The sequence below is a fragment of the Scylla paramamosain genome, unplaced genomic scaffold, assembly GCF_035594125.1.
Source record: "Scylla paramamosain isolate STU-SP2022 unplaced genomic scaffold, ASM3559412v1 Contig15, whole genome shotgun sequence".
In the NCBI taxonomy this organism is placed as follows: domain Eukaryota; kingdom Metazoa; phylum Arthropoda; class Malacostraca; order Decapoda; family Portunidae; genus Scylla; species Scylla paramamosain.
The window spans coordinates 80,001-90,000 of record NW_026973680.1 but is presented as its reverse complement, the minus strand read 5'-3'; the positions used below and the strand labels follow the sequence as shown (position 1 = coordinate 90,000).

At 40.9% G+C, this 10,000-nt stretch overlaps 2 long non-coding RNA genes across 2 annotated transcripts in view; one reads left to right on the top strand and one right to left on the bottom strand.

The window, feature by feature from the left end:
- Positions 1–3,341, bottom strand: part of LOC135097251 (uncharacterized) — a 6,877-nt gene extending 3,536 nt beyond the window's left edge. The window contains exons 1-2 of the long non-coding RNA XR_010265520.1: positions 3,223–3,341; positions 1,217–1,274 (exon numbers count right to left, since the gene is read on the bottom strand). This is a non-coding gene — a long non-coding RNA (uncharacterized LOC135097251). The remainder of the gene's footprint in view (positions 1–1,216; positions 1,275–3,222) is intronic.
- A 158-nt stretch (positions 3,342–3,499) lies between these two features.
- Positions 3,500–5,980, top strand: LOC135097239 (uncharacterized). Its single transcript, XR_010265494.1, has 2 exons — positions 3,500–3,726; positions 5,438–5,980. It is a non-coding gene; the product is annotated as an uncharacterized LOC135097239 (long non-coding RNA).
- The last annotated feature ends 4,020 nt before the right edge of the window (positions 5,981–10,000 follow it).

Sequence of the window (10,000 nt, the reverse complement as noted above, 5' to 3'; positions counted from 1 at the left end):
AGGCCCCAGGCGAGCGGTTCCCGACACACACAACTTACACGTCCATTTCTTGCAAAATAAAGCAAAACACACCATTTGGGTATAAAATATTTTCGACTTGGAATTACTTGAACTATCAGATCCCGAAGTATGTGAATAAAATATTTTCGACTTGGAATTACTTGAACTATCAGATCCCGAAGTATGTAACTCGAGGGACACCCTGTATTTATTCGCGCGCGTGTGTAATCCTTTGTAATACAACTTTTCTGCTCAATAGACCTGTATACTTGATGCAATTATATACTACTACTACTACTACTACTACTACTACTGCGATTACTATTACTACTACTACTATTATTACAACAACAACAACAACAACAACTGCTACTACTACTACTACTACTACTACTACTACTACTACTACTACTATTACTATTGTTGCTTCAGCAGTTACCATTATGATTAGTATGAGTCATCACCACTACACCTAAAGTAACAATTACTGCAGAAAGAACGAAGCAGTATTAATAGCAACAACAGATTGAAAAATGAACAGTTTTTCTCGTGATCAAAGAGAATTCCTGCTTCATAACGTCAACAGCTGGTCAGGTTAGCAAGACAATACTACTTATCTTCCACAAACTCTTCACACTTAAGCTATTATTTGATTAATAGTCAGAAATATGCTTGTTACAACCTTCATCTGGTGTTCCTTCAGTGCATTCATAATACTTCTCTTTAGTCCCCGTGTAGTTATCACATTAATAGCACACATCCTTTACGTACCCTCACATTGAAGGTATTATTATATCTGTTATCTGATATATACTTCTCGTTACACCCATCGCCCTCATTGCTTCATTTAGTATTCACTGCCTCTGTAATCCTTTTCATCCTTTCCCTCCACTATCTCGTCAAGTTATCCTATTAATTACATATTTCTTGTAGTAACCTAACATTGAAGGTATTATTATATCTTTTATCTGAAATGTACTTCTCGTTACAGCCATCACCCTCATTGCTTCATTCAGTATTCAGTACGTCTATCATCCTTTTCGTTCTTTCTCTCCACCATCTCGTCAAGTTATCCTGTTTATTACATATTTCTCGTAGCACCCTAAGAAGCAAGTTACTGTTAGATCTATCATCTAAAATGTTCTTCTTGCCTCACCCACCACCCTTGTATTGCATCACCTTAAGATTCAATACACTGAAACACCGAGCAACTCACCTGAGAGCTCCAATAAACCTGAGCACAGAGAGACAGGCACCGTGGCAAAGATTCCAACCTGCAAGCCGAGCACGGGAAACCACCACATTACTGAACAAGTCATCAGGAACACACCTCCGGACTTCTGTGTGTCATTGTCAGTTTAGTAGTTTAACAATTTACTGAGAAAGTTTGATGCACTTAAGTTATGATTATACAAGTTTAAAGCGGGGTAAATCAAGATAGCGTATCTTAACCTATACTTAAATATATAGTAATCTTAACCTATACTTAAATATATAGTAATACATTAAAGTACATCGTAGGAGGAGAAGAGGCGATGAAGATATTGATAGATGGAAAGTGGAGGTGATGAAGGCAGTGGGAAAAATAGACACAGAAATAGTTGGAAATACAGAAGATAGGAGACAAGAAGAGAAAGTGATCGAAATACTAAAAGGACATAGGAAACAGCGAAAATAAGGATACTGAAACACTGTAGAAGATAAAAAGCGGAAGTGATGAAAATACAGAAAGACAGGAGACAGAAAATGAGCGAGAGACAGAACCCAGACATTATCATTACAGTAAATCCATCTGTCACCTCATACAACATAACAAATCTGCCAGAAATTAAACCCATACATTCTTCTAAGCAGCAAAAATCACATATAACAAAGAACACTAAGAACTGAGACTGAACAGCGCAGTAGCGGAGAGAGAGAGAGAGAGAGAGAGAGGGGAGGTAGTTCTGTCCCTCAGTGGGGGTCGTGTCCTAACATATCGCTATAGTATTATATTGCCCATAGAATCACCGCCTCTCTCTCCCTTATTTCCTCCTCCCTTCTTCTCAGTGTTCATCCTTTTCCCTTCCTTCTCCCTATTTCCTTCTTCCTCTTTCCTTCATCCGTGATTCTTTTCCTCCTTCTCTTTTACTAATCTCCTTACTCCTTCCTCCTCCTCCTACTCTTCCTCCTTCTCCTTTGCGTCTCTTATTGTTCATCTTCTCTTTCTCTTCTCCCTTTATTAATATCATTCCTCCTTCCTCCCTCCTCCTCCTCCTCTTCCTCCTCTTCTTCTTTCTTTCATTTTCATTTCTTGTCCATGTTCATCCTTATTCCTCTTCTTCCTACTATATATTCATCCCTACTCCTCTTCCTTCTCCTCCTTCTCTCCTCTTATCGTTCATTCTTACTCTTCCTCCTCCTCCTCCTCCTCCTCCTCCTCCTCCTCCAGTACACTGATACACCTTTCTTCTTCTCTTCCTTCTACTTCCCCTTCTCCTCCTCCTCTTCCTCTTCTTCTTCCTTCTTCTTTTCCTCTTCCTCCTCATCATCATTCTTACACCTCATCATTCGTCATAAACACCTTTTCTCTTCTTCTTCTTCTTCTTCTTCTTCCTCCTCCTCCTCCTCCCTTTACCCAGAAGTTAAGATAATGCTCCGCTAACTGCCTAACTCCCTTAGCCAATCAACGGCCGCCAATTATCCTGTTAGGGAGGAGCCAATGGCGGGGTGGCAGTGATTAGGTGGTTAATTGATGTAATGGGGAGGAGGAGGAGGAAGAGGTGTTGGTAATGGTGGAAATGGTGATGGTGGAGGTGGAAGATAGATAAAGAGAAGAGTAAGGGAGGTGGAGAAAAAGAAGATAGAGAAAACGAGGAGGAGGAAGAGGAGGAGGAGGTAATGGCGCTGATGGGTCATTAGAGGAGGCAGCAATTAATGGCAGGTTTTAATCACTTTCATTAATATCTGGTGCACCGCCTTGTGTTCCTTAATCGGGTGGTGGTGGTGGTGATGGTGGTGGTGATGGTGGTGGTGGCGAAGATAATGGGCTGGGAGGCAGGAACAGTGGTGGTGGTGGTGGTGATAAGCATGGTGGTGGTGGTGGTGGTGGTGCGGATATCTGTGAAGAAGGAATGGTGTTGGTGGTAATAGTAATGGTGGCGGTGATGGGTTTTCCCTGCTGGTGTCACTGGTAATGTGTTGTAGCCGTGTTCTCTCTCTCTCTCTCTCTGTGTCACTTACTTATTTCAGCAGACGAGCAACAATGGAGGCAGGCAAACCCTTGATACTTCCACACACAAATCAACAACGCAGAATCCCGTGAGTGGATCTCCTCTAACTGCTTCTCCTTCGTTCCTCTCCCTCCCTGTATTCCTCCGCTGACCCTCCCTTCACTCCTCCCCTCCCTTGGACACGTCACGCCTGCCTGTCACGCAAAGTTGGGTAATCTCTGTGTAATCATGAACATTTCAGTGGAGGTCTAAATCTTTTATTTGTTTGGTAATTGTGGGTGAAATATTTACAACTGATGTCACTCCTTTATTCACTGAAATATAACACGGAACTAGAAAACTGGTGGAGGGAGGGAGCGCTGGTGGAGGGAGGGGAGAGGAAGGGAGTGGAGGGTGCAGAGAGTGTCAGGAAGAGCGAGGGTGTAGCAGGGAAAGTCTGTGCTGCGTGTGGGAAGTGACTTTAGTGGCGGCGTGAAGGCGAGGACACGAGTGAGGTGCTGGCAGGCTGACTGAGGTGAGTGTGGTGAGGTGAGGTGAAGTAACCGTGCACTTTCAGCCAGTCAAGTAGTGGCGGCCGGTAGGAACAGCTCCAGTTGAAGTTTTCCTACTGAATTATTGTCATCTTTCTCTTGTCTCCTCCTCTGCGTTGTTCTCCTTCTATTTCTTGGTCTTTCATCGTCACGTTCACTCATTTTCATTTCTATAAATAAACAAAATAACTAACTTACTATCTATATTTTAAAACTATCTCCATCTTGCTCCCTCTCTCCCTCCCTCCCTCCCTCCCCGCTCAGCTGTTCAGTGACGACGTCTGCTCACACCGAGTCGCGCAGAGCAGGCTAACCACCTCACTAACTCGTTAACTCTTTCCTTTTCATTATTTCACCCGATCTTTCAACTTGCTTCTTCAATGTTTCAGTGTTTCAGTGCTTCAGACGTCTGCATAAATCACTGTTATATGTATTGCTGTATCTCGGATGTATCTTGAAGGGGGTGACAGGAGTGAGAAGGGAGGAGGGGGCAGGAAGAGGGAAAGGTGAAGGAGGAGGCGTGTTGCAAGGGTCGTGATGCCAGGGACGTGGTGAAGCTGAGCAGGAATCAGTCAGCAAGTGTGAGACGATGAGCACTAAGCCCTGTACTCTGAAACATTTCTGCGCCGCACCTCCACTACACTTAAAAGGCTCTTGTTGAAGTCATTCGTATTTTTATTTATTTATTTATTTTCTTTACTGCTCTAGTGACAGGCTAAAAATATTTCTACGTTATGAACAGGAGAAACTCTTGAGCATGGTTTATTGTTACCAGAATACTGTTAATACTTATCCCTCGGGTTGACAAGCGAGGAGACAAGGGAAGGTAAGGTGTGGAATCCCTGGTGTCTCAGTGTTCCTGCCTGCCTGATCAGTGAGGGATGTCACGCACCACCCGCTAAGAACACCACCTTAGTTTTTCCTCGTAGCTTTGTGTTCTTCCTTCCTCAGTTTCCGTTTTAGCCTCCATTTCCTCCTCCTCCTCCTCCTCTTCTCAATGTTTCGCCCTTCCCTCCCTTTTTCCTTCATTCTTTTTTATCCTTTTCTTCGGCGCCTTCCGTTCATCCTTCCTCGTTCTCTCTCAGAGATATTGGTCCCTTAGCGCCAAGATCCGGGGAGTGGCCACGTCTCCCTTTCCCTCTCCTTTAAAAAGTTAATTTGGTGGTGATGGGAAGGCTTTGTTGTTGTTGTTGTTGTTGTTGTTGTTGTTGTTGTTGATGGTGGTGACGGTAGTGGTGGTGGTGGTTTTTTCTTCCCTCTCCTTTTTTTCTTCTTCCTCTTCTTTCACGCTCTTGTTCTTCTTTCATTCTCTTTTTCTTCTTCTTTTCCTTCTTCCTCTTCTTGCTTTTCTTCTTCCTCCTCTTGTTCTTCCTTCTTCCTTGTTCTTGTTCTTTCTTGTTCATGTTCTTTTCTTAATAATAATAATAATAATAATAATAACAATAATAATAATATAATTAATATTATTATTATTACAAAATCACATTGTAATGAGACCTAATTAAATGTGGAAATCTCACCTTAGAGTAAAGAAAGCGAAAGTTGTTATTATTATTATTAATATTAATATTTTTCAATGGTGTGACATCCCTCAGCGTGATTTATGTGCCGGGAGATAATGACAGTTAAGGGAATATTCGTTATTTGTCAGAGTGCTCATGTACAGTCGCCTCCATTTGCACGTTCATCACTCAGCGTTGCCAGTGTGGGAGTCGTCTGGTGTGAGCCGCCCCGCCTGATTCCGCTCCGAGACGCTTACCAGTCAATACATGTGAGCGTGAGGGTGATGGAGGCACTGGTGGGACTGCATTCGGACGCGAGTCGAAGCAGACGGCAGTCGACTCACTTGCTGGCAACGCTGACTGATGGACGTGGGAAAGGAGGGGCTGTACGCACACTGTATATTGGTTTACCCTCAATATATAATGTACCAGTATGGCAGCGTCATCTCGTCATATTATCTTTTCAGGAGAGGCATACCACGTGGGTTTATACGCACACACACACGCGTGTATGAATTTTAGTAATGACTAGCGTCAAAACAACAATGTTTACCCTGGGTTATGTACGTTTTCTTAGTATGGTTCGTTTTCTATGGATGATATTAAAGGGTAACCTGAATAAAAGAAAAATATGTTTCGTACTGCCATGAATTCACTGTTGTAAATGTAGTATTGTTTACCAAACACTTCCACTAATGTGATTATAACTTCCCTCAAAATAAACCTTAAAGAACTCTTACGTAAATTTCTACTCTTTTTCATGTAATCTCACTTTCCTCCGTCTTCTTTCCTCTAAAACCTAGCCTCCTCCTCCTCCTCCTCCTCCTCCTCCTCCTCCTCTGCTAGGTACAAAAAGGTAACGAGATTCAAGCATGTAGATCCACCCAGCCACTCACCTACTCTCTCTCTCTCTCTCTCTCTCTCTCTCTCTCTCTCTCTCTCTCTCTCTCTCGAGAGAGAGAGAGAGAGAGAGAGAGAGAGAGAGAGAGAGAGAGAGAGAGAGAGAGTCATTAATTATCTTTTATTTCGTCCGTTAATTTTCTGTCATATATTCTAATTGGCTGTAATACTAACAAACGTTTATAGTAAATTACGTGTAAAATACTTTAATTTTTCTCTTGATCTTTTTTTTTTATAGAAGTTTTCTCGTTTTGCTATCAAATTTCTATCTTTGTTTTCCCTGCATATTTCTTCTGTTCTATTATATTCCCGTGCATCAAAGAAAAGTCATGAAAACACAGAGTGAGTAACTGATTCAAACTGTGGAAGATGGTGTCTAGTTGTGTATTTGATGGCTTATATAGAAGTGTTCATTCATTGTTACTGCTCTGTTTGGATTTCGTCTCTCTCTCTCTCTCTCTCTCTCTCTCTCTCTCTCTCTCTCTCTCTCTCTCTCTCTCTCTCTCTCTCTCTCTCTCTCTCTCTCGTAAAAGTTTCTCCATCACCTCCATCATCTCTCCCACAACGCCACTCGACCTCATGACTTTTCCCAGGGTCCTGAATCCCTCCTGTAACTCACCAGGCGGAGAACACACTCACACCTTCACGTATTCATCACGCCTCTCGGGGCACCACTCCACCTCATCACTAATTCCACGACCCTGGATAGCCCCTCCTTGCCTTCTCCTTCCCTGCCTTCCCTCCCTCCGTAGTTTCTCATCCCAGGGGAGCTGTAGCATCCTGGAACGTTCTTAACCTCCACAGCGCTTCTCGTAGTGGTCTGTACCCGTCCCTCTCATCTTTGCAGGAAGGGTGGTTCAGTATTCACATGTATGGGCGGGCAGCGGTCGGGGCTGGACGCTCGGCAAATGGACATCCACAGAGTTCTGGACACTTACTTTTCTTCTCAGTCATTAAGGCAGCTCAACAATTTAGAAAAGACAAATTAACTTCACATTTTCTTTTATCCATTTATTTTTACATTTATTTATTTATTTATATATTTATTTATTTGTTTGTTTATTTGTTTATATATTTGTGTGTGGCACTGCAGATTTTACAGAAAAACTCTCATTATTAACAAAGGGCGTGTGTAGTTTTAAAACGGCTGACTTCTTTGCTTTCATCTCTGTCATGCATTATGTTAATTCCTGCAATATTCTCCTCCATCTGCCTCCTTATTTCTGCAGGATATGTTTTCCATTTGACACAGATATTGTAAAAAATGTGTTACAATTCAGTGGCAATACGTCTTCATTTACACGCAAACCTTTCACTAATCGTTCATAAGACAGTGAGGCAGGTTAGTGATTCATGTTCCTCTGTAGCCTCACCTCGGAGTCCAGGAGGTGAAATCCTTTAGGGCGTTCTCTCAGCCTCAGGAAGCGACACCTTATCTCCCGCATGAAAGCCTAATGACCTTCCTCACTTTCCACTCAGCCGTGTCTTCACCATCCAACACTATCACCACAATTATGAGATCAGTTAAGTCTCACCTATATTGTTCTCGCTTTTTTCTTTTGTTCCTTTTTGTGTGTGTGTGTGTTTACAGGCGGCTTCTTTCACGCATAGAAAAAAATAAAAGAATAAAAGTTAAATTCTCCATCTTTCAGTCTTCACTAATAAATGCAAGACTGTCACGCGTGTTATGGAATCAGTTCAGTTTCTTCTATATTATTCTCGTCTTGTTTCTTTTGTTTCTGTTTGTGGCCCCATGTGGCATCCTTCATGCATAAATAACACAAAAAAATATCTCTCCAGTTCTCTAACGAATTCAGGATTTTGACGCCAATATGAAATCTGTCTCGTCTATATTATTCTCATTTTTTTTTCTTTTTTATTTTGTTATTTTTTTTGTGTCCTTAGGCTTTACTCATAGAAAAATCTCTCCATCTCTCCACGTTCGCCTCGAGAACCATAGAGTACTTGACACCCCATAGCCTTTTTTCCCTTCCAATATGAAATCAAAGTCTCCTCTATATTATTCTTGTTTTTTTTTTTCTTTTTTTTTTTTTGTGTCCTTAGGCTTTACCCACAGAAAAAAAAAAAAAAAGTCTCCATCTCTCCACGCTCGCCTCGGAAACCATAGAGAACTTGACAGCCCATTGCCTTTGTTCCCTTCCTCTCAATCCTCTCTTCATAAGCCAAGACTTCACCGCACATGTGAAAATAACTTTGTTTTTCTCTCTCTTCTACAAGCCTTCACTTTAAATTCCAGAACCACACTTTCCATATGAAAAAAAAAGTTTGTTTTCTTCTCCCTTTAAATCCTCACTTCAAAATCCAAGAATTTCAACGCCCATGTGAAGTCAGTAAGGGTTCTTCTGTACGATCCTCTGCGCAGGACCACCACTCACCGAGCAGGCGTGGGAAGTAGGTGATCGCAGCTGAGCCCTCGTGGGATCAAGGAGAGATTACCCCAGTTTTCCCGCCAAGTTATTCACTTAATGTACGAACAAGTGCAAGGCGAAGGGAACAAAACACTAACAAATTTAAACAACCCTTCTGTCTTCAAATATTACGAGTCATTTTGCCTTTTGTTTGATATTTTCATAGGTTTTTTTTTTTTCAATTGCTTTATTATTTTCTTATTTTTGTGAACATTTATCCTTGCAGAGGTGAAATAACAGAAGAACATTGTGCGTGACGCTGTACAGGAAAAACACAAGCAGTTCTATGTAGTTATTCTTTCGGACAGTACTGTAAACATTGCCTTGAATATAAATTCATATAAATAATGTTTTAATTCTTATTTATTTATCATATTTCAAGTGGCAAGTAAAACAACGTGCGAGGCATGTAACAGCAAAGCGTGGAAGTAAATCATTAGTGGTTGTTAATACTATACTGTGTGCACCTCATATTTCAATAACTTGACGTGAAAATAGTGTAGTAGTAGTAGTAGTAGTAGTGGTGGTGGTGGTTGAAGTAGTTGTAGTATAAATGGTGGTGGTGGTAGTAGTGGTGGTGGTGGTTGAAGTAGTTGTAGTATAAATGGTGGTGGTAGTAGTAGTAGTAGCAGTAGTAGTGTAGTAGTAGTAGTAGTAGTAGTAGTAGTAGTAGTAGTAGTAAAGTAGTTGTAAATATTTTTTTGTAATTATAGTTATATTATAATAATGATAACAGTAATAGTAATGATGATGATGATAATAATAATAGTAATAATAATAATAATAATAATAATAATAATAATAATAATAATAATAATAATAATAATGATGATGATGATGATCATGATAATAATAATATTTTAAATGATAATAAAATGATAATAATAATAATAATAATAATAATAATAATAATAATAATAATAATACTTTACGAACAATAATAATGGTAATAGTGGTAACAAAATAACGAGATGAGTGAGTGTGTCCGTCAGTTTGATGGTCTGTACACACGTTCACACCTACAGTCAATATGCAGCAACACATGAGTCAACTTTTCATAATTTGTTCGCCATCTGACACGTTAAAAGTGAATAATTACTATTTCCCCGCACTGGATAGGCGACCACGACCTACAACACATTCCTTCCGCTCCCACAACACATCACTACACCAACAAACCGTGGACTCAACCAGATAAATGGTCGAGTGTCAAACGTATTGAGATGTAGTCATGCGCACACACACACACACACACACACACACACACACACACACACACACACACACACACACACATGTGAGCACAGGCTAATTGTTATTACAGGAAGCCTTGCTGGTAATGGTGGTTATGTCAAGGTTTTTAACAGCCGCCTGTCAGCGCCTCATTAAACACCACTAACATGTAATCACTCCGGCGCAGCTGATTG